The 22,543-nt window shown below is 39.7% G+C and overlaps 1 protein-coding gene across 1 annotated transcript in view; it reads right to left on the bottom strand.

Annotated features, from left to right (window-relative positions):
* Window positions 1-22,543, bottom strand: part of LOC121879395 — a 355,762-nt gene that overhangs the window by 31,360 nt on the left and 301,859 nt on the right. The window contains exon 8 of the transcript XR_006091322.1: window positions 16,101-16,286. The gene's annotated coding sequence lies outside the window, so the exon portion shown is untranslated. The remainder of the gene's footprint in view (window positions 1-16,100; window positions 16,287-22,543) is intronic.

Here is a 22,543-nt window from a genome sequence, read left to right as displayed (position 1 = left end):
GTATGAACTAAAATAAAATAATTAACAATGTCATTATTTATTATTTTAAACTTCGATAGTTTTTTTTTCTTTAGGAGATTATACAACATAGTTTAATTACCTTCAACCAATGTACTCTCTCTCTCTCTCTCTCTCTCTCTCTCTCTCTCTACAATGTATGAACCCAAAATACATCGTAGTAATTTATTATCACTACAAACTCTGTAATGTTAGGCTACAGCAAATGACTATCCCGATTTATGAGTACAAACTTCAAAGACAATATACACACCTTCGTAATTCTCTACAATGTTCTTTTTTTTTTTCGAAGTCTAATCGGAGTTAAATTATGGCAGATAAGATGAAAGATTTTGTCTTGATATTATGACAAAATCTTTCTTGAAATCTGAGTTAGGATTTGACGATATTTGGTTTAGGGAATTTCCAAACATCATCACCATATTTCCCTATAAAAGAAAATTTTAAATCAGATTCACAAATAACTACATATTCTGGTCAATGTAGGTCACTGCAGTCATCAACACAAACCATTATCCATCCTTACGGTCTGCCACAGTGGATAGTGATTGATTTTATGGTCTCTCCGCGGGTTAATAAAACACCTTTTTTGGACCATCCCTCCCGGTCATATATCCTATAATACTAGTGTCGTCTCTAGTTGATTTACCTCAGTCTGTCATGTAGTAATTGCCCTTAATAACATCTATGGTAATGAAGGGAGGAGGGGGGGGGGGTTATTTTTTGCCGATGGAGAGTCATTTTGGTTGGTTTATTATTGGTGGTTTATGTTTTAGGTGCTTCAGTTTACCAGGGTTTCTAAGTATCGGTCACTAGGTCTGGTTTCTACAACAGATATGAGATGTAGAATTAAGACAACAACAAAGTTAATCTGTGGTTTAATCATTACGTCATCGAGATGTTTTGATATTCACATCCCCAAATTTACGATCCCATCACCTGGATTAACTAATTAAGTTTAAAATACCTGTCAAATCCATGTTTAGTCATATGTCAATAAACACACACACTTTATAATACTGCCAGTAAATGGGTATTACTTTACTTACACTTTACACTTAAACCTAACCTCGTTAAGTGAATTTACAGCTAGGTGAGTTAGTTATTGAGTAAACTAAAGACACACGTTCCACCACAACAGCTACATCACCCAGGTCTTAATACAAGAGGCCTCTAGTGCACTCCAGCTCAAAGATTTGTTAAGTGTCTTGTAATAAACTAAAATGATTTATTTGTTGTACGTGTAAGAAGCAGCAGCAGAAGCCAAGGAACACGGGGGGGGAATGACCTAGTGTTCGTGCTCAAATTAATTGGCCAAGACAATTATTTGTTGACAGTTAGTTAATATATGTAGGAGTTAAGTTCATTTAGTAAGTATTAGTAAGTATTAAGCTACGTGTTTTGAGCCCAGACTCAGATTCATTCATACGATAATAAATAAAGTCTATACATTCATAGATAACATCATACATAATTGTTTACATACACTATACAAACACCATGGGTTAGAGGATCACAATGATAAATAACCCCTAAGTTAACTACACGAAAAAGTAAGAATTTGTTCCAAGTCAACAACACAGAAGGAATTAATCCACCACTGTGTACTAACAACGAGTCTTCTTTAGGTAGGAACAAGTTCACAGTGGGATGCAGCACGGTTTGAACCCACTAGTGTGTGTGGTTCATGTTGTAATATTCTTCTTGTCTCTGGGAGCTCGTGTGAACACTAGCTAGGGACTCCTCCTTCTCAGTGGTGGCGTGTGAGTGTGTGTGTGTGGCGGTTGTGTGAGTGTGTGTGTGGCGGCTGTGTGAGTGTGTGTGTGGCGGCTGTGTGAGTGTGTGTGTGTGGCGACTGTGTGAGTGTATGTGTGTAGCGGTTGTGTGAGTGTGTGTGTGTAGCGGCTGTGTGAGTGTGTGTGTGTAGCGGTTGTGTGAGTGAGTGTGTGTGTGGCGGCTGTGTGTAAGATATCATAGTATTTCTGGGTAAAAAAGCGGAGAGGTTCGTGAGGAGGTAATATAGTGGAGGGAAGAGTCGTGCCAATACAAGACCTGGCGGCGTCTCGTAACAGTGTCCTAACGTCCCGCTCCCCTTCCTCCCTCCCTCCCTCACCCAACCAGTCACAGATGTTCGTTAGTTTACATGCTACTAATATTGCTAATCATTATTATTGAAACCTAACCTAACCAAACAACTCCTGTATCCTGAAGGTGTATACAAATTACTCCCGACATAAACATTTAATGCATCAGGTGAAGAGTTAATGAGATCAGATTTACCTTATTGAGATAGCTGTTCCTACTTTTATAATCTGTTTACATAACCTCTAAACTTGTCATGGTGGGACCTATACGTTATGTTTATTTTTAACTGTATGGGGAGTAATATATACTTGTCTGTGTAATGAGAGTTAGTTGAAATAGTTACTGTGAAGTGAGTTTTGTGACCGAGCACCATCAATCGGGAGGTAGGATATATTTACTTGCGTGTGTGTGTGTGTGTGTGTGTGTGTGTGTGTGTGTGTGTGTGTGTGTGTGTGTGTGTGTGTGTGTACAGTATAATCACACACATACACATACACTGTACTACCTGGTCTTTTCAATTTATCGTCTACAATTCCCCAAAGTTAAGTTCACCCAAACATTTTAATTTTTTTTTTTCCTCCACGTCCTAAAAACAAATTCATGTCAGATCATACCGAATAAGTTCCTTGGTATATTGTTGAATCGTGAGCCGTCGCCTAACCTTAATATGAACGTTAGTAAGTCAAAGAATGGGCGGGTGGACTGACTCTTGAAAGTTAAACAAGAGACATTGATGACCTCCCAAGACCAAGGATGAGTTTGGTAATGATGATTTGATTATTTTGATGAAGAGCTTTTGGCTGGCTGTTGGACTTCAGGGGAATTTTTTAGATGTTTATTTTCGTTTTTCTTTATTTTTTTTCTTTAGGGGGGAGAGAGGGGTTGGGGGGTTGGGGGGGGGTTGGGGGAGCTGGGGTTGGGGGGTTGTTGTGTCTGTCTTGATATTTTTCCAGTTCACATTATAAATTATTTTAACTTTTTTGTGGTAAATTTCTTATACCATAAAGATGACATATTTGGATATTTTCTTATTCCTATTTTTTCCAGATATAAATATAAAGATGAATAATAAAATGATGAAATAACAAGGAAACTTATAATACTTAAAATAATAGAGAGTTGAGGTACCTGTCTTGACACGGCAATTTCTATCCAAGGTTGTAACTGATCCTGTCGACGACTTTAACACCCCCCCCCTAAACCCCCTAACCCCCCTCTCCTCCTCCCCCAAAAGAGAGGACTTGTAATATATCATACTAATATAATCATGAGTGTACTTATAAACAAACCTGAGACATACCTACAGCATGAAGCACTATGGGCAAGAACGAGACAAGCGATAACAACTTAAAACACACACACACACACAGACACACACACACACACACACACAGACAGACACAGACAGACAGACACACACACACACACACACACACACACACACACACACACACACACACACACACACACACACACACACTTCTCACCAATATTAAAATAAAGACTTAATAAAAAAATCAAATACAAAATCAAGATACTGTGTGACTCGTCTCCTCTTGACTTCACTACAGGTCATTGCACACTTGTCTGTCACGAATCCAAAAAATCGAAATGTTAATGTTGAGGAAATAATAGAGTAGATTTTTTCTTCTTTTTTTCCTGTGGGAGTAATGTCATGCATATAGGTGGGTTTTCCCCCTAAGGATCACTTTGAGGTGTATTGACCTTATTTAGCTTTCGTGAGGAAGGGATAGGGAGCATGGGGAGGGATAGGAGGCATAGGGGACGAATAGGGAAGGATGAAGAATGAATAACATTTCATTAATAAATTTTTCAAGAATATAAACCTAACCTAACCAACCCAACCTACCACAACCCAACCCAACCTACCACAATCCAACCCAACCTACCACAATCCAACCCAACCTACCACAATCCAACCCAACCTACCACAACCCAATCCTAAACTTAACCTAACCTATTGACCATAAGTCGTAGAGAACTGAGGACCTGTATCTCGTGTTTAAGAAGGACCAATCATATACAGGTTTTTTGGTCCACCACGTAACGAGAGACACGATCATCTCTCTGTGTCCCTGGATGGTGCGTGACCCAGTTGATGGACAAGAGACCACAGCTTGTATGTAGTCTCTTATTCTCTGACACCTCACTTTCAATCTCTCTCACGTGTCTGTCTGTCTGTCTGTCTGTCTCTCACTCCCTGACACCCAGCTTGAGTTCTCGGGGCTTTGAACCTTAGTTGATGAGGTCCAATTTCAGTATCAGTGTGTGTGTGTGTGTGTGTGTGTGTGTGTGTGTGTGTGTGTGTGTGTGTGTGTGTGTGTGTGTGTGTGTGTGTGTGTGTGTGTGTGTGTAGGATAGATGCTGTTTAGTATATGTAAACTGATGTGTATTCATGTATGATGATGTATATGCAGATTTAATTGGTCATACATAAACAGACAATCACACACACACACACACACACACACTGATACACAAATATACACATAAACAAAAATACACAAACAAAGATATAAGCATACACATAAACATACACAAGCGCACGCAAAACACACACATATACACACACACACTGACCTCTCAACACTAAGAACATTACTTCATTTATCTCTCTCGACTAACTTAATTACTGACAGGTAAGTTAAGGTAAGATCCCGAGGAATTTATCGTATGAGTAAAAAAAAAAAAAAACTTAAGATAGGAATTTTAATCTTAGGAGAAAAAATAAAAAGTGATTAAGGAAATTAACCGTAAGAGAGAATTAATAACTAAAGACTCATTAAGAACTCAATGTCCTTATTTATGTTATTGACAAGGTCCTTCCAAGACTCGACTAATCACGTAATTAGATCTTGGCTTACACACACACACACACACACACACACACACACACACACACACACACACACACACACACACACACACACACAGACAAAACTTAAAAGAACATGTTTATTTTTTCTTGACGTTTTAAATCCCTTTGATGTATCCCGCTGGTTCTTTGAGTTCCCCCAGGATCGCGAAACATCAACAGTCACCAGATAGAAATTGCCGCAAAACGCAAAAGAAGTCCCAAACAATGGCCCCGTTGTTCTTCCTTGGCAGATATGCAAAGAGAGTGAAGCATAAATACACTTGGTAATGAGACAGTTATCGCGTTGCAGGAAGGTGTAGTCTAGAGTTCTCTTTTAGTCAAATTTTCCTCCCTCTTCTGCTTCTCTCTTTTTCTTCTCCCTGTTTCTCTATCCACCCTCCCTCTCTCCCTTTTTCTCTCTTTCTCTCTCTACCTCCCTTCCTCCCTTCTTCCCTCTCTCGCCCCTGACCTCCCCCCTCTGCCCCTCCCTCCCTCCTTCTCTCCCCTCCGTCCTTCCCTCCTTCCTTCCCTCTGCAGTCTGATGTCAATGCCTTTTGTTTTAGGCGTCTCAACCCAAGTGTTATCCACCGTACCTGAGCTCGCCCCTGAGGCTCGCTGGCGTGATGTGGGTTCGTCTCCTGAGTGCATATGTGTTCGTAGAAATGAGAAACGAGTCTACTGTGTGTGTCTGGCTCGCTAGGAGGAGGAGGAGGAGGAGGAGGAAAAGGGGGAAGAGGAAAAGGAAGAAGAGGAGGAGGAAGAGGAGGAAGAAGAAGAGGAGGAGGAGGAGGAAGAAGAAGAGGAGGAGGAGGAGGCGAGATTTCTAAGACCTTCACGATAACACCTTCCAAGAATTGAGTCATGTTAAAGCGAGTTTACAAGAAAATCTTCAACATTTACCAAAACAAAATAATCACCCAGGAAAAAATTACCTTAAAGAATATAAATAAATAAATTAGTTATTACGCCCAGGTAAATTAATTATTAAAGATAATAAAATAATTAAGTCTTTCTCACACGTATCTATTGAGACTTGAAGAATAATTAATTAAAGTCGTTGAGGTCATGTAAGATTTGATCGGACAAATTATGGTAATGAGATATTGTTGTCATGCTTTAGATAAGTGCTGAGTCATGTGTCGTGAAATACAGACACACACACACACACACACACACACACACACACACTGAACTGCATCTTTATTTACTCTCATGGTTATATTAAAAAAAAACTAAAAAATGCAAAAAAAATATATACATTAAAAACTAATATTAGTAAAAAAAATCGAAAATTAAAGGACAAAAAATATAGCCAATACAAACTAAATTAAACCCCACAATTAAAACACATCATCTGAGTCACACAAAATCGAGCACCAGGTAGATACAGAGTTTAGGGCACCACACGTGATACACCAGTGTTAGAGCACAGGTATAATACGAGAGGTAAATAGAGCATTAGTATAGGAACATCCAGGTAGGAATACAGGTGAGGTACAAGCAGGTAAGAGAACAGATAGAAAACACGGACAGGTAGAGTCATCAACAGGTAACACAGGTGATAGACATAGTTAAGGAACACAGGTAAGGCACAAGTAGGTAAAGAAAACAGGTAGAAGCACCAACAGGTAGAAGCACCAACAGGTAACACAGGTAGGGGCCACAGGTAGTGCAGGTGGCCATACAGGTTGCCTCAGGGTCCAAGGGTCCGGCCGACCATGAGGAAGGATGAACATCAAATTTCACGGCCATTATCAGTTGACAAGGCTGAGACTAATGTTTATAATCCAGTGTACATGAGTGCGCGCGTGTGTGTGGGGGGCTATGTGTGTGTCGGGCTTTTTGTGTGTGGGGCTTATGGGGGCTGTCGATGTGTGGGGGAGCTTTGTGTTTGTGGGGGGAAGCTTTATGTGTGTGTGTGTGTGTGTGTGTGGGGCGGGGGCTTTATGTGTGTGTGTGTGTGTGTGTGTGTGTGTGTGTGTGTGTGTGTGTGTGTGTGTGTGGGGCTTTGCGTGTGTGGAGCTTTGTATGTGTGTGTGTGTGTGTGTGTGTGTGTGTGTGTGTGTGTGTGTGTGTGTGTGTATGTGTGTGTGTATACAATATATGTCTACACACAAGTCTTTTTGTCTGTAAGAATTTAAAAGTTTATGTTTGTATTTGTTTACATACTAAGTGAAAAAATCCAATGTGTGAAAGAGACTATAATTACACATACTTGACACACACTTACATATTTGCTCGAGTCTGTCTGTCTGTCTGTCTGTCTGTCTGTCTGTAGGTTGAGTCTCTTTACATCTAAATAAAACTGTTTCCTCAAATCCGATACCAAAATACAGAAAAGTTGTTAAATAAATAAATAAATGAATAAATGATAAACGTAGGATAATAAAAAGAAAAGAAAAATATTACAACTTATCAGAAGAAACAGGTAAGTTAGTTCAATCTAATTAGCATTATCGACAGGTAAATAACTTTTTTTCTCATCGTTTAAGTAATAATAACTATTTACTTTATATCCTCTTTAATAAAAACTAATTTAATTTTACATCACAATACAACAGGAAAAAATTATATATAAAAAAAAAATCTTGGTGTTAATTAAATTTATATTCCTACAAAATTACGATGAAGAAATGATTAAAATTCCATTAAATATTCCTTAAAAACTTAATAAATAAATAATTTTTTCCCCACGAGACAAAACAAAAGAAGAAAAAAAGTTAAATCTTATCGGGACAACACAGTGTAGCCAATAGTAGTTAAGTAACACTGATTGCACTTGGTAACACTGCTAACCTCTCCTAGAAACAGTAGTCCTAGGTTAGATTAGGTAAGTCAGGTTAGGTTAAGTCAGGTTAGGTTAGGTTAGATTAGGTTAGGTTAGATTAGGTTAGGTTAGGTTAGGTTAGGTTAGATTAGGTTAGGTTAGGTTAGGTTAGGTTAGATTAGGTTAGGTTAGGTTAGGTTAGGTTAGGTTAGGTTAGGTTAGATTAGGTTAGGTTAGGTTAGATTAGGTTAGATTAGGTTAGGTTAGGTTAGGTTAGGTTAGGTTAGGTTAGTTTAGGTTAGGTTAGGTTAGGTTTCACTTGTGTCTCTTCATTAGCTAGTTCATTATGTCTGTAAGTCCTTCCTTGTGTCTGTCAGCCTCGTCTGTCTGTCTGTATACAGTATAAAGGTTCGTGTCTGTTTGTGTGTCTTTCCTCTCGCCTTTGTTTACGTTTCCCATTTTTTGTGTGAAGTGACAAGGGTCTATGTTCTTACACTTGACTCTTCCTCTCACTGCTTACCTAACTCTGTGTGTGTGTGTGTGTGTGTGTGTGTGTGTCTAATTAAGCCAAACAGGTGACGAGAATTAAGTGTATCTTTTTTTTTTCAAGCTTTCAAAATTTGTAATTAATTATTCCTATGAAGAATGTAACTGTTGGCATCTAATTAATCGTCTTGATATAATGTGGGGAGGGGGTGTGGGGGGTGTAGGGGGGTGAGGGGGGTGAGGGGGTGGAGGGGGTGTGGGGGGGTGTGGGGGGGTGTGGGGGGGGGGGGAGGGGTGTGGGGGGAGGGGGTGAGGGGGGGGTGGGGGGGTGGAGGTGGGGGGGTGGAGGGGGGAGGTGTGGAGGGGGGTGTGGGGGGGAGGAGGGGAGGTGGGAGGGGGGGTGGGGGGGGGAGGTAGGGGGTGTGAGGGGTGGAGGGGGTGAGGGGAGGGGTGGGGAGGTGAGGGGGGAGGTGTGGAGGGGGGGGTGGGGGGGTGGGGAGGAAGGAAGGGTGTGTGTGTGGGGAGTATGTTGTGACGAACTCGTGTACTCAGGAGTTAGTAACGACACATTAATACAGGACCCAAACAGGTTCTATAAGGAGGCAGTAAAGAAGAATCTGTTTCATACACACACACACACACACACACACACACACACACACACACACACACACACACACACACACAGACACACACACACACCACTCAACAGCCTTCACTTTATATCTGTAACGTCAGGTACCTATTTACAGCTGGGTGGACTGAGGGCGACCACGAATCATAGCAGTGATTGTTGGAGATATGCTCGGGTGTCGTGGTAGTGAGTGGTAGTGAGTGGTGGTGAGTGTTGGTGATGGTGTTGGTGATGGTGTTGGTGTACTTTCTGCTACATGACCTCAATCAGACGAGGCCAGCTGTGTACACCAGACATCAGCTGGCCACAGATGGTCCCGTGTACTTGGCCTGGCCTATTAATATTTCTAGAGGTGGTGGTGGTGGTGGTGGTAGTGGTGGTGGTGGTGGTGGTGGTGGTGGTGGTGGTGGTGGTGATGGTGGTGGTGGTGGTGGTGGTGGTGGTGGTGGTGACATTAGTAGTTAGTTAGTAATGTTGGAGTTGATGGTAGCGGTGATAATAAGAGTAATAATAATAGTAGTAATAGTAGTGATAATAGTAACAGCAGTAACAGTAGTAACAGCAGTAACAGTAGTAACAGTAGTCGTAGCAGCAGTAATCAATATCTGGGTCAGGTATTGATAAAGCCACAAGTAGACGTTGGTAGTATTGTTAGCTGTTGTTTATGGTGAAGGGGAGATGGTGCTCATGCGAATACAAATGGCTGATTAGGAGAGGTTAATGGCTCACCTGTGGGAGGTTTTACGTTAATTACAGGTGTCTCAGGTAGTAGAGGAGGATACTGATGATTAATTAGATGTATATAAACACATAATTATACATATTTATACATTATATACATCCATCATCTTCTCCTACATACATATACACACAAATGCATACACATACAGGCATACAAACAGATAGGCACATACATATAAATACACATATATACTCTGTACACCAACCATTTTTCTTCTCACCTGCCTCCGTCCCTCCACACACACACACACAGGTAGTCAGATAAGTAAACATTACCATAAAGGTTAAATTTCGACACAAATAATATATTCCTGAGACAAACGTAGCAATTTTACTTTCCTCCGTCCAACATCTATAACAAGAGGAAACATATTGACAGTGCATCAGCCACGTCTGTTTGACTCACTGTCTTAAAAAAAAAAAATTCCTGTCAAGACGGGGAAATGTTTGGGTTTATAAGGTTGGGAAAGTTGACGGATGATTTTGTTTAAAGAAAGTATAAATAAATGGGAAAAAAAAAATGTATGTTAAAAAGTAAATGAAATATTCTCAAAAGTGTTGAGGATTTTTTGGTGTTTGTCTTTGTCTGTATATAATTATTTGTAATGTTTCTTTATGTCGCTTGTCTGTATCTGTCTGTCTGTCTGTCTGTTTATGTCTGCCTTAGGGACATGGCCTTATGAGCAAAGAGTAATGGGTAGAGTAATGGGTTGACTAAGGTGGTCTAGCTCTTAATAACAGCGATACAGAAACGTGAGTAATGGGTTAATGTAGGGGAGGTGTCGAGTGAGTGAGTGAGTGAGTGAGTGAGTGAGTGAGCGAGTGAGTGAGTGAGTGAGTGAGTGAGTGAGTGAGTGAGTGAGTGATGTAGTTACTGGTGTCATACGAGTAATCCTTTACGGGGGATCACCTGTAAACTAATCAATCACCCTAACGTTACCTGAGGGTGAAGTCGTAATAAAGGGGGTGCCTAATCTTCAGGTAAACTCACTGTAGTATAAGAAGCACACATTAAAACTCAATTAATAACTAGATCACATTGTTAATAAGAGGGAAGGAAAGGATAACGAGAATGCAATTATAAACAGGCTTATTTACCAACCTTGAAAGATATCTAAAAAACTAACAAAATATAACATAAAAAAAATATATATATAACGATGAGACGAGAGAGACAACCTATAAAGAGATAGAGATGAATGGATGGTTATATAATAAACATATAGCCACATATATCCTCTAAACACAATCAATAATATACCCCATAAACACAAAGTAAAATATATCCTTTAATAAAAATAAACATCACCTACGCATCATATTTCCTAAATTGTTTTGATAATTGATTTTATTCTCATATATCATAAACCAATAATTATACTAAATAAAGAAAAATATAGATATCTAATTATTTATTACAATATATTTTACAATTATCATGTTACGGTAACACAAGATAATGCTTAACTTATTATTGATTGATTTAGTGTAATATTTCCCTGAACAATAATTAAACCTGATAAAATTCTTCACTGTAATCAAAGTTTCAAATTCATCGTCAGGTAATCACAGGTAAGCTATAGATAACAAGGGTTTCGTCAAGGGGGGGCGTCTGTCTGTCTGTCTGTCTGTCTGTCTGTCTGTGTGTCTGTCTGTGTGTCTTTGTTCGTGTGTCTCTCTTTCAGTTTCTGTTTTTGTCTGTGTGCCCCTGTTTCTGTCTGTCTGTCTTTCTGTATAATCTCCTATACTTGGGTGAACCTAAGTCACCTGTGTGAGACACTCTGGGGGGGCACACAGCCACAACACATGAGACGGAGCTAACGTAAACAAGACAGAAACCTTGACAAGCAGACAGACACAGGAGGTATATGGACAACTGCCCCCCCTCCCCCCCTCTCTCTCTCTCTCTCTCTCTCTCTCTCTCTCTCTCTCTCTCTCTCTCTCTCTCTCTCCTCCAGCTGCATCCCGTCTCTGCTTCTCTCTATCTCCTGTTTGTCTCTTTCCTCCTCCTCCTGCTCCTCCTCTCCTCCTCCTCCTCTCCTCAGTGAAAATATTTATCTAAAAGGGGTAAAAACCCACTACGGCCAGGTTGGCATTTTCACCCAAAGTAGACACTTGATAAAAATATCCCTAGATACACAAATTCGGCAAATATATCAACACACACACACACACACACACACACACACACACACACACACACACACACACACACACCTCAAGAAAAACACCTTTAGAGTTTTTTTTTTATGTTTTTGGGTGATATCTTCCTTATCAACAGACTATCAGAGGTTAAAAACACGAAAAACAAAACAAAAAGAAAAATTTGAAGAAAATACATAAGACAAATGAAGGTAATTTTGTATGCTGGTCTTGGCTTGGGTAGACTGACTTGACGTGAGTACTAATGGTATGACAGGACACAACCAACATGTCAACAAACTGTAAGGTACACGTCAGTAAGGAGGGACGAGAGATCACATCATTGGTGCCGTCTGAATGTTGAAGGCGAGGGTGACCTACCTACCTTCCTATCTACCTATCATCTCTACCTGTCTCCTTACCTATCATCTCTACCTGTCTCCCTACCTATCATCTCTACCTGTCTCCCTACCTATCATCTCTACCTGTCTCCCTACCTATCATCTCTACCTGTCTCCCTACCTATCATCTCTACTGTCTACCTATCATCTCCTACCTGTCTCCTACCTATATCTCTACCTGTCTCCTACCTATCATCTCTACCTGTCTCCTACCTATCATCTCTACCTGTCTCCTTACCTATCATCTCTACCTGTCTCCCTACCTATCATCTCTACCTGTCTCCCTACCTATCATCTCTACCTGTCTCCCTACCTATCATCTCTACCTGTCTCCCTACCTATTTACCACACACACACACACACACATACGAGAGGAAGGAGAGAATGGGGAGGAGAAGAAAGAAGGAGGGAGGAGGGAGAGAGGAGAAAAATGAAGGGAAGAAGGAGGGAGAGAAGAAGGAGAATGAAGGGAAGGAGAGAGGGAGAGAGGAGGAGAATGAGGATGGAAGAAGAAGGAAGAGAAGAGAAGGAAGGAGGAGACAGGAAAAGAAAAATGAAGAGAAGGGAGGAGGGAGAGAAGGAGGGAAGGAGAAGAAGAAGGGAAGGAGAAGAAGGAGGGAAGGGGGAGGTAGGAGGGAAGGAGAAAGAGAAGAAGGAGGGAAGGAGAAGAAGGAAGGAGGAGGTAGGAGGGAGAGATAGTGAACACATCACCGTCTCTTCCTTCTCTCTACGTCCTCTTTGGCTAGTACCTCCTCCTCCTTGGCTAGTACCTCCTCCTCCTTGGCTAGTACCTCCTCCTTGGTTACTACCCGTTTCCTTCTTCTCTCTCTCTCTCTCTCTCTCTCTTCCTTCTATTCTTCCACTTCTCTCATCACTGTTTACTCATTCTTATCATTCAATAGTTCTCAATTTTCACTCACGTTACTAATTATTTTCCTATCTCATTTCTTGCTATTCCTCTACATATATCTCTCGTTAATATTCTTTATCACGGTTCTTCCATATCTCTCCACATTCATTCCTAGTTCTTCCTCTAAGTGCCGTACAAACACTCAGACACCCCTCGACCAAACACTGTTCCCAGAAAAAAAAGAAAAAATCGTAAAAATTAAAAATTAAATATTAAAACATCTTATCCTCTTTTAACATCAAGTCTAATATAGAGAATTTGGTGAATCATAAACGGTGAAACCAAACACCATTATGTGTAAAAAAAAAACAAAAGAAAATCTAACTCTTTAAAAAGTATTAGATTCCTTTCGTAACAGTTTCAGAGCCCATAAAAGATACTTAAGACGAATCAACTGTATTTTGTATTTATTTTATAGTCTGTATTATACATTTCTAAGTTACTGTAGGATTATAGAAGTCATTTTAATAGATTATTGAACCTGTTTCTGTACCCATTTCGTATTTAGATGTTATTTTTAATATATATATATATTTATTTTAACTCTGCTTGTCAATGTGTTATCTGAATATAAATATACTGAATGTCTTTACGTGAACATAACTTGCTGTACAGAGTCAACACATAGAGCAAAGAGACTAAAAGAATTGATTATATATGCCTGCATCACTGTCCACACACACACACACACACACACACACACACACACACACACACACACATGTGTGTGATTTCCAGCAGATGTCAAATGCTTATCTTTTTATCTCATGAGAACTAAAGTGATTAACAACAGTAATCTGGAATGTTTTATACTCAACTGCAGGATTTGAACTGATTGGGACACGTCATTAAAACAGAGCGACGATTAGTTGCGTGTTTAAAATACTACTGTTTGGTTCTTCTTTTGGTCCTCTCGATATGGTCTTTGTTTATGGTCATCCTCCGATGTTGGTCCCTACTTATGGTTCTACCTTTATGGTCATAACAGGGGACCACCTGAGAAAAAACAGAAAACTAGAACACGGATTTTTTCCTTTATACCAAGGTAACTTCTGTAAAATGACAACATCCTTTTATCTGTTTTGGTGGTGAGTCAACATCAGAATTCTAAACTAAAAGGTAAGAACAAACTAGGATAAGGATGTTAGGTGAAGTAAAGTAGATCTCCTTTTATCTACTTTTTTGTCTTTGTGCGATTAACAACTTGTTCAGGATTAAATATAAATACGTCCTTTTTGCTCTAGTTATTTTTTTTCCCTTTTTGTACAGTAGGGTATAGAACGAAACAACCTCTTCTTCACCTTGTTGTTATCGTCAGTGATCATGAATCGATGTTTGCTTTTCATTGTAATTAAGACATCACAAGAAACACAACTAGTCTCTCTCTCTCTCTCTCTCTCTCTCTCTCTCTCTCTCTCTCTCTCTCTCTCTCTCTCTCTCAACCTCGACGTCAGTATAATCTAAGAGGTGGTGGAGCCGCCGTCAGGAGGAGAGGACCTACAACACAGCACAGAGAAGGTCCTGAGTGCCACGTATGGTTCGCCTCAACGTTTTATTACCCTATAAAGCAGGAGACATATGATCGTGAGGCTGAGTGGAGGATTTCGACGCATTATTGTCATATTTCATCATATTTTACAACCTTCATCCATGCTTAGAACGGTTTACGCAGCCATAAGACCTTAACAATTCATAGTTAGTTATAATGTGTTCTGGGCGTTGTAGTGGCCATAGGGATTCATTATGTAGTGGGATATTTTTGGACTTGGAAATTGTCATCGTAATCAGAACTATGTTGGGGGTAATATGAAGTCATTCGTTATAATGTATCACGTGGTTTTTAATGATGTGTTAAATAGGTTAATTAATGTTGTTTTTTATGATACGGCAAATTAGATATATTTTAAGGATTGCTTTACGGTATAATTTCTCTAATAAAAGTCTTTCAAGTTTGTTTTTTTCCCCCACTTAATTATCGATGATCGGAAATAGAAGTTATTACATAGTGGTATTTTCACATCATTTATAGTTATTTATTATTACTGTTATAAATGTTGTGTTTTGCTGTGGTAGTTCTCTTGTTTATTCCTGTAGCTTCACATAAGGTAACATCAGCTATCATCAACAATCATTCACCGTCTTTTACACCCTTCATTCACACACACACACACACACACACACACACACACACACACACACACATATTTTATATATATATAGTGTGTGTGTGTGTGTGTGTGTGTGTGTCAGGGTACGTTTTTTTCGAGTAAATTTTCGGAGTGGATGGAGCTGCCAAGATGAGAAGACGATTCAGGTTCATAAACATTACCTGGTGGTCGACACACCATGAATTACCCAACAGGTGTGCGCTGGGCTATCATCAACGGCCTATTACCCTCTGTGACGTGACAGCAACACGGACCAAACTATCATTTTAGAAGTGGTTTAATATTATTTCCTGAAAATTATAACACATAACAAAGAAATATAATTGAGGTAAATTTGTCTGAGCAAAACATCGTATTTCGTGGCAAATTTAAGCCTCTGTCCATCGTTGCTCCCTCTGATATATGACTAAACACCATCCTGTCTGCCCAGGTTTCCTCCCTCTTCCCCTCCTACAGGGTGTGTCCTGCATCAACAAGACGCCCTACAGGGAGCTCCTATACATCCCTGCTGTGGCGAGATCCAGCTAAGTTACTCCCTGCCATAATAGAATACACGACTAAGAGCTACTGAAGAGATTAAATAACAATAACTCTCAACTCTCAAGAGCCATCACCTCTCCTCACGTCAACAAACACAGCAAGTTACTAAAGAGATCTTAAAAACAACGAAACAACCAAAAAAAAACGAAAAAAACACACAATAAAACACTACAATCTCCTACAACCTTCACAACCACACACACACACAAACACACCACACAAGAATTTAATCAACGTTCTTTACAACACCAAAAGACTCACACAGGCAAGACAGAGAGAGTTCTTTGTCTCATAACTGAACTATATAACAAAGAAAAAAGAGAAACTTACTATGAGAATAAAGTTGTCAGCTCCTCCTGCACCGTCTTGATGAGAAGGATGATGGATGAAGACATTGATCCATTCTCCTATCACATCCAACCTCTACTGAACAGGTGGGTGAGAGCAGTAAGCCAAGCTACTCCCTGCTGCGGAGTGATTCATCATCCACTCTTGTTCCCTCCAGGATTTTAATCGCTGAAGGAAGAGAAAGATGTGAAGTAAGGGTTTTGTTGTGGTCAATAACACTACACCACATCACACTACACTACACTACACTACACTACACTACACTACACTACACTACACCACATCACACTACACTACACTACACTACACTACACCATCACCCAGTTGATTTTCTCTCCTCCTCACTAAGGGACACCACAGAGGGCTTGTCACCTGGTTACTTGATCTAACGTGAGTGTCAATGATCATCTGGCGAGTCATCATGGGTTAGTGGCGCCCAGTGTGATGATTCTGTGTTGTGTATTAGTCAGGGGAGATGGAGGGTCTCTCTCTCTGTCTGTCTGTCTGTTTCCCTCTGTCTTTTTTGTCTGTCTGTCTATCTGTATCTCTACCTGTCTCTGTCTCTCGTCAATGGATGATACCTGAGCGGACCAAATGCACACATGAACGCCTGACTACGTACACAAATGAAAGTGTGACTACGTACACACATGAACTCTTGGTCACTTACATATATATATGGCTGTCTGGCCACGTACACATGACCACCTATACATACAGATGTTTTGACACGTTGACACACACACACACACACACACACATTGTCACCTGGACACGTACAGGTATACATATGTACGCCTGGACACGTACACACTGATTTCTTATCTCTCACTTGGGTATTGTCACTCACCATCCCACTCACTTGGGTATTGACACTCACCATCCCACTCACTTGGGTATTGTCACTCACCATCCCTCTCACTTGGGTATTGTCACTCACCATCCCTCTCACTTGGGTATTGTCACTCACCATCCCTCTCACTTGGGTATTGTCACTCACCATCCCTCTCACTTGGGTATTGTCACTCACCATCCCTCTCACCCATTATTTCTCCCTAATTGGTACACCTCTCCACCTTCTCTCAACCATCTGTTTGTCTATCTTCTCTCTATTTCCACATCTTTATCTATCTATCTTCTCTCTATCTCTCTGCCCTCTCTCTCTCTATCTTTATATCTCTCAACTCACCTCCTTCCCTCCTCCTCTCTCTCCTTCCCTCCCATTCTACATCACTCCCACACACCTTCTCTCCCTTCCTACTTACCTCTCTCTCTCTTCCACTCCCTTCTTACCCTCTAATCTGTCTTCCTCTATTTCCCTTCCTACCTCCCTCCTCTCCACTCCCTGCCACTCTCCCCCTCCCTACACACTCTCTCTCTCCCTCCCTTCCTACTTCCCTCCCTACACACTCTCTCTCTCCCTCCCTTCCTACTTCCCTCCCTACACTCTCTCTCCCTCCCTTTCTACTTCCCTCCCTACACTCTCTCTCTCTCCCTCCCTTCCTACTTCCCTCCCTACACACTCTCTCTCTCCCTCCCTTTCTACTTCCCTCCCTACACTCTCCCTCACACTCCTCGGGATTGGCGAACTGATTACGTATCTCTTGTGGTCCAGCGTGTAAACAAGAGGTCCTGTCCATTTCCTGCAATTTGTCGTGGAGGAGGAGGATGTGGCAGAGGTCCAATACCAGTTTACCTGGACATACCTCTGCCCACCTGTTTATTTAGTGACCACAATCATGTTTGTCACAGGCTAACCGATTACGGCTATTTTTCTTAACCTGTTTTTTGGGGGGGGTCCTTTTTTTCATTAATTAATTTTTAGGCGATTTTTTTTTAAGGGAGTGAATTTGAGGTGATGTGGATTATTATTATTATTATTATTATTATTATTATTATTATTATTATTATTATTATTATTATTATTATTATTATTATTATTATTATTATTATTATTATTATTATTATTATTATTATTATTATTATTATTATTATTATTATTATTATTTTTATGTCTCATTCTCAAACAATGTAATAGTTTTTTTTTTTTTACAGGCTGAGACAAGTTTAAAGATATTTTATTTTATTTCGACAATTTCCAAATAATTTCACCTCTCCTTCTTGGTGTAAATGTGTAGCAAACTGAACGATACTGTTCATTCATTCTCAGTTTTTTTTTACTTCTTTTCGTATTACTGTTTATTTTGAGCAGTGAAATATTAATCTTTATTTTTTTATCATTATTATTTTTTATTTTTTATTTATTTTGGTATGTAGAAGACAATATTTTATTATTATTATTATTATTATTATTATTATTATTATTATTATTATTATTATTATTATTATTATTATTTATCAATACTTAAAGACGATTGTTTAATCCTTTGAATGATGTGGTTTAACCCTTTAAAAAATTATGACTTACCCCTTTAAAGATGATATTTAACCCTTTGATGGTGATAATTTTAACCCTTTGGCTACTATAACTTAACTCTTTGAAGATTATTTAACTCTTTAAATACAAGGACAATGATATAACTCCACCACAACAATATTTACAAAACACAAAAACTTACCCAAATTGTTTTTACAATTTAAAACAATAAAAATAAAGTTTTTCTGTTTCCTGTTAACAATTATTTCGATAAGATAACCCCTTCCTAACAATGTTTACGACCGGATGTGATAATTCCTAGGCTTCCTCTTTGTGAAATTCAGAAAATATTTAACCAACTTACATTAGTCGGCAATATATTCAAAGTTGTTATTTATATTCTGACAATATCTTAGTGAAGGTTAGGGTGTGTTTTCTAGCGGCGTTTGATGATGTAATCGAGAAAAGTTTTCCTCACCTGTAAAAAAAAAAACATTATTTCCCTCATCCACGAGAAATATCCATCAATCAGATCAGGAAGGTTGGTATGGCAGTTAACTAAAGTCTGACACACAAAAATAAGAGAGAATTTGTGTACAACTTTTAAAGGCTACAACAGACTCAAACTTTACACAAAAAAATATATTTAAAAATTTCTTATATTTTTTGTGGTGTATTATTTTTTTAATAAAAGTTTTCTCAATTCTTTTCTTCCTCGAGGTAAAAGAATAAATTTTTCTTGTGACAAGTTATCATTGTTTTTTATCGTAATGGTCTTTAAGAACAATACTTTCTGTAACAAGTAGTCAATATTTCTTATAATTTTTTGTGAGTCTTCAAAAAATAAAAGTCTCCAGCGAAGAGTACTCGCAGGTTATATCACTTAACAACGGTAATCCCTACACGACTTGGCTAATATAACATCAAAGACTCGAGTTCAAGGACTGAGTCTTGTGTTCTCCTCCTGGGTGTTACTTGAGTCTCGTCTCCGTCGGGGGAAAACAGGTTTTAGAGACACTTGTGGTCATGAGTACAGCGGCCCCCATCACAGGTGAGGGCGGGGGACGGTGGTAATTATCACGGTGGTGTGGACCTCCCTCTCTCTCTCTCCCTCTCTTCCATCCTCTTTCCCTCCCTCCCATTCTCCTTCTCTCCCACTCTCTCTGTCTTTTTCCTAACCCCTTCCTTTCCTTTCTCCCTATCTCCTCCCCCTCTCTTTCACCTACCCTCATTTTCTTCTTCCCTCATTCATCCTCTCCCTCTCTCTTTCTCCCTCTTTCTCCCTCCCTGTTCTGTGCTTGCTGTGTTAAGTTTCGAACCCAGACATTCAACTTTACTTCCTGTAATTTCGAACACACACACACACACACACACACACACACACACACACACACACACACACACACACACACACACACACACACACACACACACACACACACACACACACACACACACACACACACACACACACACACACACACACACACACACAACGCACTTGACTTATCTTCTAATATGGTTGTCGTGGTGATTGTGGCGATAATTATTAGTGTTAGTAATAATTAGTAGTTGTGGTGGTGAGTGAATAATTAGTGGTAATAGTGGTAGCGGTGGTAATAGTGATAGTGGTGGTAGTGGTGGTAGTGGTGGTAATAGTGATAGTGGTGGTAGTGGTGGTAATAGTGATAGTGGTGGTAGTGGTGGTAGTGGTGGTAGTGGTGGTAATAGTGATAGTGGTGGTAGTGGTGGTAATAGTGATAGTGGTGGTAGTGGTGGTAGTGGGGGGTCCACAGGCTCAAGACCCGCCTGCCTTACTACGTGTTGGAACTTAAACGAGCAGCAGGTGGCAATTTCTCTCTCTCTCCTCTTCGCCTCTTTACCCATTTCTCTGCCTTTCTATTCATCCCATTTTCCTTCCTTCCCTTTTTATTTAATTATGTCTTATCCATCATCATCTATTTTTTTTACAACTTTCTTCCTCCTCTTTTATTCCTCTTCTTCCATCTCCATCTTTCCTCACCCATTACCCCCTGCTCCTCTCTTCCTCTACCTCCTTCTATCTTCCCCCTTTTCTCATTCCTCCTCAATAAACTATTAAAGATATGTATTTAATAGTTATATACCTGTATGTTCGTTATAAAGGGGTCATATATTTCCTTCATAAATCACCTGAGAATTTATCAACAATTTATTTCTTTATGTATTGTCTTAAGTTGTCCGAATATGGAGGTTAACCTGAGATTTATGATGGTAAGATACTTATAGGAGAGAGAGAGAGAGAGAGAAATATACTAAAATTATCAAAATTCCTCAACTCTTCCCATAATTATATAAACAAAGATTACTATAGTTATTATAGTCGAATATTTTCACGAATTATTTACTTATTCTCTGTTTTGTTTTTGCAATATAAAATTAGAGTAGTAGTAGTTGAGGGCATATAGTCAGCTGTCTTATACTGTCTAACGAGGAAATTAAAACATGATGGATAGACACAATCAAATAATGTAGTAACAACTTAATTACTTGTTCAATTCTTACAAGTATCAAGAACACACAAAAAAACTGACTTACTTTTAGATAACTTTTATTGAACTCGATCTTAAGCTTTAGTAAATGTCAAGTTTGTTTTTATTATCGTGTTCATTATTTCTCTAATGTAACTTTTACAGGTCAGTGAGAGGATTTATTATAATGATTCTAATTGTGTGTTTTTGATACATGTGACGTCTAGTGTGTGTGTGTGTGTGTGTGTTTCGTCTTATTTATTATTTCTTCCCTTCTATGTCCTTCATTTATCTTCCTTTTTATTCATCTCTCTTTATCTTATCTTAAAAAAACTCTATCTCATTCTATCTCTCCCTCTCGCTTTCCCTTTTCCTTCCTACCTCTCCCTTACTTCTCCCTCTCTCATTTTTACATCTTTTGCCCATTTCAATACTATCATCACCATCACCACCACCACCACCACCACCACCTGCCACCATCACCATCACCACCATCACCATCACCACCACCACCACCACCATCACCATCACCACCACCACCATCACCACCACCACCACCGCCATCACCACCATCACCACCACCATCACCACCACCACCACCACCATCACCGCCATCACACCACCACCATCACCACCACCATCACCACTTCAAAGGACACTTGGGTAGATCGGTGCACAAGTCGGTGTAAGGTCGCAGATGATACAGGTCGCAGGTCGGTACAGGTCAGTACAGGTCGTAGGGCATCACCTTACCATGTTGGATGGGAAGTGGGAGGAGAGAAAAAAAGGGGAAGGGTGAGAGAGAGGAGGGGAGGAGGGGGGTATAAGCTTTGTTGTCAGTGATTAAAGAAACACGTCGTTAACAAGACACAAAGGGAGAAGGCGTCGTCGGTAACCAACTCGCCATGAATGCTAAACAGGCGAATGGCAGAAGAATACGATATGGCGAAGAGAGAGAGAGAGAGAGAGAGAAAGAGAGAGTACACGATATTTCCTTCGCCAGATGAGTACTAGTGATATACGCTGCTGAAAATGATCGCTGGTCTGGGTTTGCTTGCTTCTACTATTTCGTTCGCTGTTATTTTTTATGACTGTCGCTCTTATCTGGATTTAGAAGTACGACACACACACACACACACACACACACACACACACACACACACACACACACACACACTGAACAACATTTCACTACAAGGGAAAAAAATAGGAAACTTGTTATTCATGTCGTTTCCTGTTCTACCTGTTATTCATAGTTCAGTTTGGGTTATGTCCCGTGTCCCTGTGTAGTAGCGGGCATGAGGGGGTGTTGTGTTGGTGTGTTTAGGGAAATTTATAGGTTCTGATCCCATTTAAGTGGTGAATTTACACTCAAAATCTTGTATGACAACCACGACAACATGAGATATTAACATCACAACCACGACAACATGAGATATTAACATCATAACCACGACAACATGAGATATTAACACCACAAACCACCAACACCACAACCACCAACACCAATACAACCACCAACACCACAACCACCACAA

Source organism: Homarus americanus, unplaced genomic scaffold (assembly GCF_018991925.1).
Source record: "Homarus americanus isolate GMGI-L3 unplaced genomic scaffold, GMGI_Hamer_2.0 scaffold30768, whole genome shotgun sequence".
In the NCBI taxonomy this organism is placed as follows: Eukaryota; Metazoa; Arthropoda; class Malacostraca; order Decapoda; family Nephropidae; genus Homarus; species Homarus americanus.
Note: the sequence above shows the minus strand (reverse complement) of the source record. Positions and strands in the feature narration are given on the sequence as shown.